Source organism: Arachis hypogaea, chromosome 3 (genome assembly GCF_003086295.3).
Source record: "Arachis hypogaea cultivar Tifrunner chromosome 3, arahy.Tifrunner.gnm2.J5K5, whole genome shotgun sequence".
NCBI classification, from domain to species: Eukaryota; Viridiplantae; Streptophyta; class Magnoliopsida; order Fabales; family Fabaceae; genus Arachis; species Arachis hypogaea.
Window position 1 is genome coordinate 134,262,732 of NC_092038.1, and position 5,889 is coordinate 134,268,620.

Here is a 5,889-nt window from a genome sequence, read left to right on the forward strand (position 1 = left end):
AGAGGAGAAAAATGCCTAAGGCTTGAGTTAGTAAAAGATTAGCATTAGTGGAAACAAGATTATTTAATATATCTACATTATCAATCAACTTGGACATATAATGACTCAAGTTCACCCAAGTTTTTAACCCAAGTCAAGAATGCAAAATCTACTCTATAACTAGTTCAAGTATTTTATGAAACACACCTAGAGTGCATAAACATAAAACTTCATAAATTATAAGAATTTATAAAATCTACAACTATCAAATTCAAGAAAGCAACAATAACATCTTAAGTAAGCAAGAATAAAGGACACTACAAGAAATATTAGTTTTAGCGACTAACTTTTAGTGGCAATAGCTTAATGGCTGCTGTTTGTTTTATTTAAATTATGTTTTTGTGGCAATTATATATTTACCATTAATACTATATATTATAATGGCAATTATTATTATTGCCACTAAAAAATACATAAAAAATATTTTTTTTTTAAAGATTTTAGTGGCCATAATGTTATGGCTACTAGTATTTTTACTAAAATATATTTTTCATAACAATGGACCAATTAACAAACAGAAGGAGAGATTGGGTGAAACAAAGTGAAGAGAGAGCTCACTGCCGCAACTCTAAACTTGTCGCCGTCGCTGCTGCAGTTCCAGAGGCTTCTGGAATCAAGCAAAGGCTCCTCTTCCGCCTATGAGATCGAGAGAAAGCACTTTTTTCGTCAACACATCTCCTCCGGGAATGATTCCTTGGACTTCATTTCGATCCGATCCGCCTCAGATCTACATCGCTGTCATTGTTTGTTCGTGTCTCAGATCTACGTCGCCAAGGTCTTCCAGCCACCGTTGTTGCTCTTGTCGCAACACCACACCTCCGCCGCTTGCACCGCCTCCGTTCTTGCGTGTAGACGCACAAGATCGTCGCCGTGGTAGGTCTTCTCCATTTATCTTTTCGATTTTGGTTTGAATATTCAGAAGTATGTGATTCTCTCTCTGTTATTACTTTTTCTCTGTTTGCTTGCTTGATCCTAATCAATCTGGCAGATCAAGATGAAATCGAAGTTTTTTCTTAGTAATAAATCTTATTTGAGATTTGTTAGGGTTTGTTGATTCTACATTCAATACGCTCTTTCTCGCTTGTTATCTCTATCTCACTCTACCTTACTTGCTCTCTCTGTTTTCAGTGATGAAGAACAAAGAAGAATGATATATCGATGATGAACTGCCATGGTGAACTAAGATAGTACCATAAGGTGTGTATGAGACCTCAAAATGTGAAATCAATAAGAAACCCTCTCTCTCTCTCTCTCTCACTGCACTCTTTTTCAGAAGAAAGAGTGTGTGATATGGTTATGGTAAGAATGAAGAGAAGAAGAATCATAGCAAGCTTGGGTTTTCTAATGTTAATGGGCGTTGCTGTCTATTTCAGGCTTTGGGCCATTCACTATAGCATCTTCTCTGATGACTCTGACCTCCTAAGCTTACCTTCTAACCCCTTTCTCATAATTTAAGATTTATGGCACTTTGATTGTAATTTGCGGTTCTAGTTTGATAGAGCAGATAGATTTGTGATCATAATATCCCCTTGTTTTGTTTGCCAATTCATGATGTTTGCAGGCGACAGTTTGACATTGCTAACGGGGAAGCAATGGACAAATCTGCTGAGTGAAGGCTAAGGTATGACGAGGCTGTAGATAGAGAAAACAAGTGTTTGCAGGAGCTTCAAGGGGTATGCTATCTTCCTCTTTACTTCATTCGACATTAACATTTTCAACCATGTATGCATCTCTATGCAGTAGCTTAAACTTTTGTATCAAAATTTGAATTGTTTTCTCGTCTTTCCTGTAATGATTCTATACTTGTGTATGTGGCAGATTAAGGGTACTAATAATAAATTCAAAATCCTACAAAATGTATGCCTTTAGAAATTATGAATCAAGTTTCATTATGGTGATTTTTGATATATATAAATCTTCACTATTTGTTAAAATTCTCTGCTCTTCTAGTTCATGTTTCTGTGAATGTAATGTGCTTATATCAGAAAGGAAAGTGTTTATTTGAGATGTCAAATATGCTAAATCAATTTGCTTACTACTTCTAGCATTAACCCTTAGACTTTCTACTTGATTGATAGTTTAAAGATGTAGTGTGAAGGGATTGTGAGGAAGGAATGTTTTTGTGTAATAAAGGTGTTTGATGAAATGCCTCCAAGGAATATAAGTTCTTTGAATTTTATAGTTTTCTCCTTGTTTATGTTTACTAGGTGTAATTTTTGGGAAATGGAACTTTGTAAATGAAGCAAGTTCAATTGATGAATTAAATTTAATAGCATTTAAAATTCTCTCAAATTTTAAAATTCTTTATTTATGCAAACACATTTATAATGATCAGTACATCAAGGAACCATTGCTACACTTGAACCTAGATGCCGTTATTAGGGAAAATCATGGCTACTATTTCTTTTATTGATGTTTTTTGTCTATCACTAACATAATTTATGGTTTTTTCCCCTTATAAATGTGCTTACTAATATCATAAATATGCATACTAAAGCATTTGGCCAACAATTTTCTAATTGGATATGACGAATTTTCTAACCTCTACCCACCGTGCCAAGTGGATCTTCACTCCTCAACAGTTGGTACTTGTTTCTTTCTATCATTTCTATTCATCTATGTTTCTTTTCTGGCTGTAAGGACTTATTTGAAAAAGAAACCATAAATCATGACTCATGAGGCATATTATTGTAATATGTGCCTCTAGTTTTCTTTGTGTTAGTCTCAATGCAACAGTCAGCACTAGTATCGATTTTTTGTTATGAGCTAGATATGGGGGGTTGTTTTTTATACTCCAGAATGCTTTCTCTCAAATCTGAGTAATGTAATCAGTATACAAATCTAACTAATACTTTATTTTTTTCGCAAATTTCATTCATCAGGTGGCCTCAATCTATTGTTCCAACTTTCAAAATCCTAGCATGTGAATGTTTGCACAAGGTCCAAATTGGGGAACAAATATCACTAGTGAGGTTTGTCACGATTAGCCATTTTAATTTCCCTTTACTGTGACGAAAAGCTTCACTTTCGAATGTTGATTTTATTCTGAATTTTGGAAGAAAGGATGAAGGTTTCTTGGCCACTGTCTATGAGGGAGGCTATAGCGCACTACTATCTGTTTGAGTACTTTCAAGATGACTTAATAGTCGTTCTTACAAATTCAGTAGGCAACTAACTAGCTCTTCTTCTTTTTCACTTCTTTTGGAAAATGTTAATTCTAAACTAGTTCTAAGCTTTAAGGAATTTGTACTTACTTTGGTTTCAGGTTCCTGAGTCAAATGGTGTCAATTCGATCATCAACGGTTTGAATGAGGTGATTCCTGAAGCAAAGGAGGATTTGCATTGCAGAAGGTGACATCAGAAAAAAGTTACTTTCGGTGAGTTTTAAATATGCTCAAACATAAGAAATTACTTAATTTAAGTGATGCCATTGGTTCCTGTTCGTAGCTTGCTTTTGTTTCCAACTTTAGTACTTTATAGTAGAAATTTGAATGTTAAACTTGCCTTGTTATCTAATTGGTTTAAGGAAACTACCGAAATGAAAATGTATTTTTAATTAAGGAAACCTGATTGAAAGACTTCAAATTTTGCAGGACAATAACAATTAGCAGCAAATATGGACATAAAGCTGGATTTTGTGCCTCCATCTCTCATAAACTTCATTTCGAGGCAGTTGATTGGCAATGGTTTCAGGCTTTACAAGAAGGTCGTAGAGTTTCTCCAGATATCAATTTCTTTTATTTTGGATTGGACTGATATTTACTTTGTTACTACTTTATGTTATCCATAGTAGTTCATTCTATAACAAAGAAGTATAAGTTAATAAAATGTGTATCATCTAATATATTCTATGACCAAATCATCTACCCTGTGGATTCTTTAATTATCATCATCATTACCTTCATTTTGATGCAGACTATGGCTTCTATGATGAGCCATGGTGAAGAAGAATTGAGCAAGGCATTGGGGGATCCATTATATACGTCAGAATTCGTGAATCTTTATATAGCAGTAACGGATCAAAGGCTAAGGTCAATGAAGAGCTTGAGCTTAAACAAGATGCGGATATTCTCCCTGCTGAAGAGGACCTTATTGAAAGTAAGCAAGATGAGGCAAAGGTTGCAGCTGAAGAGGATAAAAGCAATCAATAGGAAAATAGTACCACGTCGATGGTGGTGAATGGAGTAGTAGCAAATAGTAGCAAAACAATAAATAGAGAGCTCATTGGCAACTCTTAAAGCACCAAACACAACCATGCAAAATCCTAGCAGAAGCAAATCACTTTGCTCTCTGATTCAACACATTCTTAATTTTCTAAGATTAATGATACTGCTGGTTGGGAATGCTTGCAACAACCCCTCATATCATGGCAATGCTTCTTGTGATCTTTCATTGGGATTGGTTTATAGTCTAACTTGATGTAACATAGTTATAGGCTTGTAGCATTTTATGTTTAGATTTGTAACATGATTTATTATTTTTCAAGAAAAATTTATGTATTAATATTTTGAGTTTAATGAAATATCTCATTTTGTAGAAATTAATTTCAGTATATTTATATTATGCATAATAATAATAATTGTTGGCACAAATAATTGAGATTTTAGAAAAAAAAAATGAAAATTCGTTGCTTCTAAGAAAATGAGTATAATATAACTAAAAGTAATAGCAACTAAAAGTAAATAACATTCCAATTTTAGAATTATTTTTAGTGGTCATATAAATTGACGGTAAAATGAGTTTTGGCGGCAATAGTAATGGTTGCTAAAATGAATAAAATTGCAATTTTGGAATTACTTTTGGTGGCCATATAAATTGCCAAGAAAATGGCCGCTAATAGTTATATACTTTTTGCGGCCATTAAAAAGATATTTACCAGCAAATGTTATAATTGCCGCTAAAATCTTTTAGCGACGAAGCATAAGACAACTAATGTTTAATTGCCGGTAAATATATTAGCGGCTATTTTTATTGCTGCTAAAAACAAAATAAATGGCTGCTAAAAATGATTTTTTTTGCTAGTGGCATAAAACATCAAATTCATTAAAGAGAATTGAAAATTCAACTAGAGTTCATAAACTAAAATAGCAAACTAGAAAAAGTAACAAGAAATTCTAAGAAACTACAGTAGCAAAATAAGATATTATAAACTAAGAACTACAATTAAACAAACTAAAACCTAAAAACAAGAGATAAATTCACAAGAAACCCTTGAATTCTAGAAAAAAGTTGGAACTTCTTTGTCTAGAATTCAAGGTCCTAAATCCTAAAAAAGAAAGAAAAAGAAAAAATGAGTGTGTTGTGTGTTCCCCTCAAGACTTATTTCAAATATGGTTTTAAAGTGGTTTGAAATAGGCCAAATGGTCCCAAATTGCGAGTCACGTGCCATTTTAAATGAGGCATGTGCTAAATGTGGTGCATCACACCTCATGCGTACGCATCTCAGCAGCTTTGCCAATTCTTTATTTCTTCATGAAATCGTCATTTTTGTATGCTTTTCTTCCATCTTTCCAAGTTCTTGTCTCCTAAACCTCACACAACGTAAACAAACATACCAAGAAATTGAATAGAATAAAAGTAGAATTTATTTGATAATTCTAAAGGCCTAAAAAGCATGTTTCAATTAATTAAGCATAACTAGGAGAAAATTCACAAAAGCATGAATTCACAAGGAATATGTGCAAGTTAATAAATTCTACTCTTTTCAATTCAAAAACATCATAAAATATAGATTTATCAGATTCCGACAAATAAATTTTACACCTTCAGCTGTATATGATATAACGTCACCATCAAAATATACTAATAAACTCACATTGCCTTCCATTACTCTGACGAAAATTTTGTTAC

The 5,889-nt window shown here is 33.2% G+C and overlaps 1 long non-coding RNA gene across 6 annotated transcripts; it reads left to right on the forward strand.

Moving 5' to 3' along the window:
* The first annotated feature begins 550 nt into the window (after positions 1-550).
* Positions 551-4,573, forward strand: LOC112734020 (uncharacterized). Of its 6 annotated transcripts, none has more exons than XR_003168319.2 (8): positions 551-912; positions 1,168-1,712; positions 2,537-2,624; positions 2,922-3,011; positions 3,099-3,202; positions 3,305-3,416; positions 3,633-3,745; positions 3,955-4,573. It is a non-coding gene; the product is annotated as an uncharacterized lncRNA (long non-coding RNA). The 6 variants fall into 6 exon arrangements; XR_011878970.1 differs by having other exon boundaries at positions 3,103-3,202; XR_011878968.1 differs by lacking the exon at positions 2,537-2,624 and having other exon boundaries at positions 1,168-1,236; positions 1,413-1,712; positions 3,103-3,202.
* Positions 4,574-5,889: the final 1,316 nt, after the last annotated feature.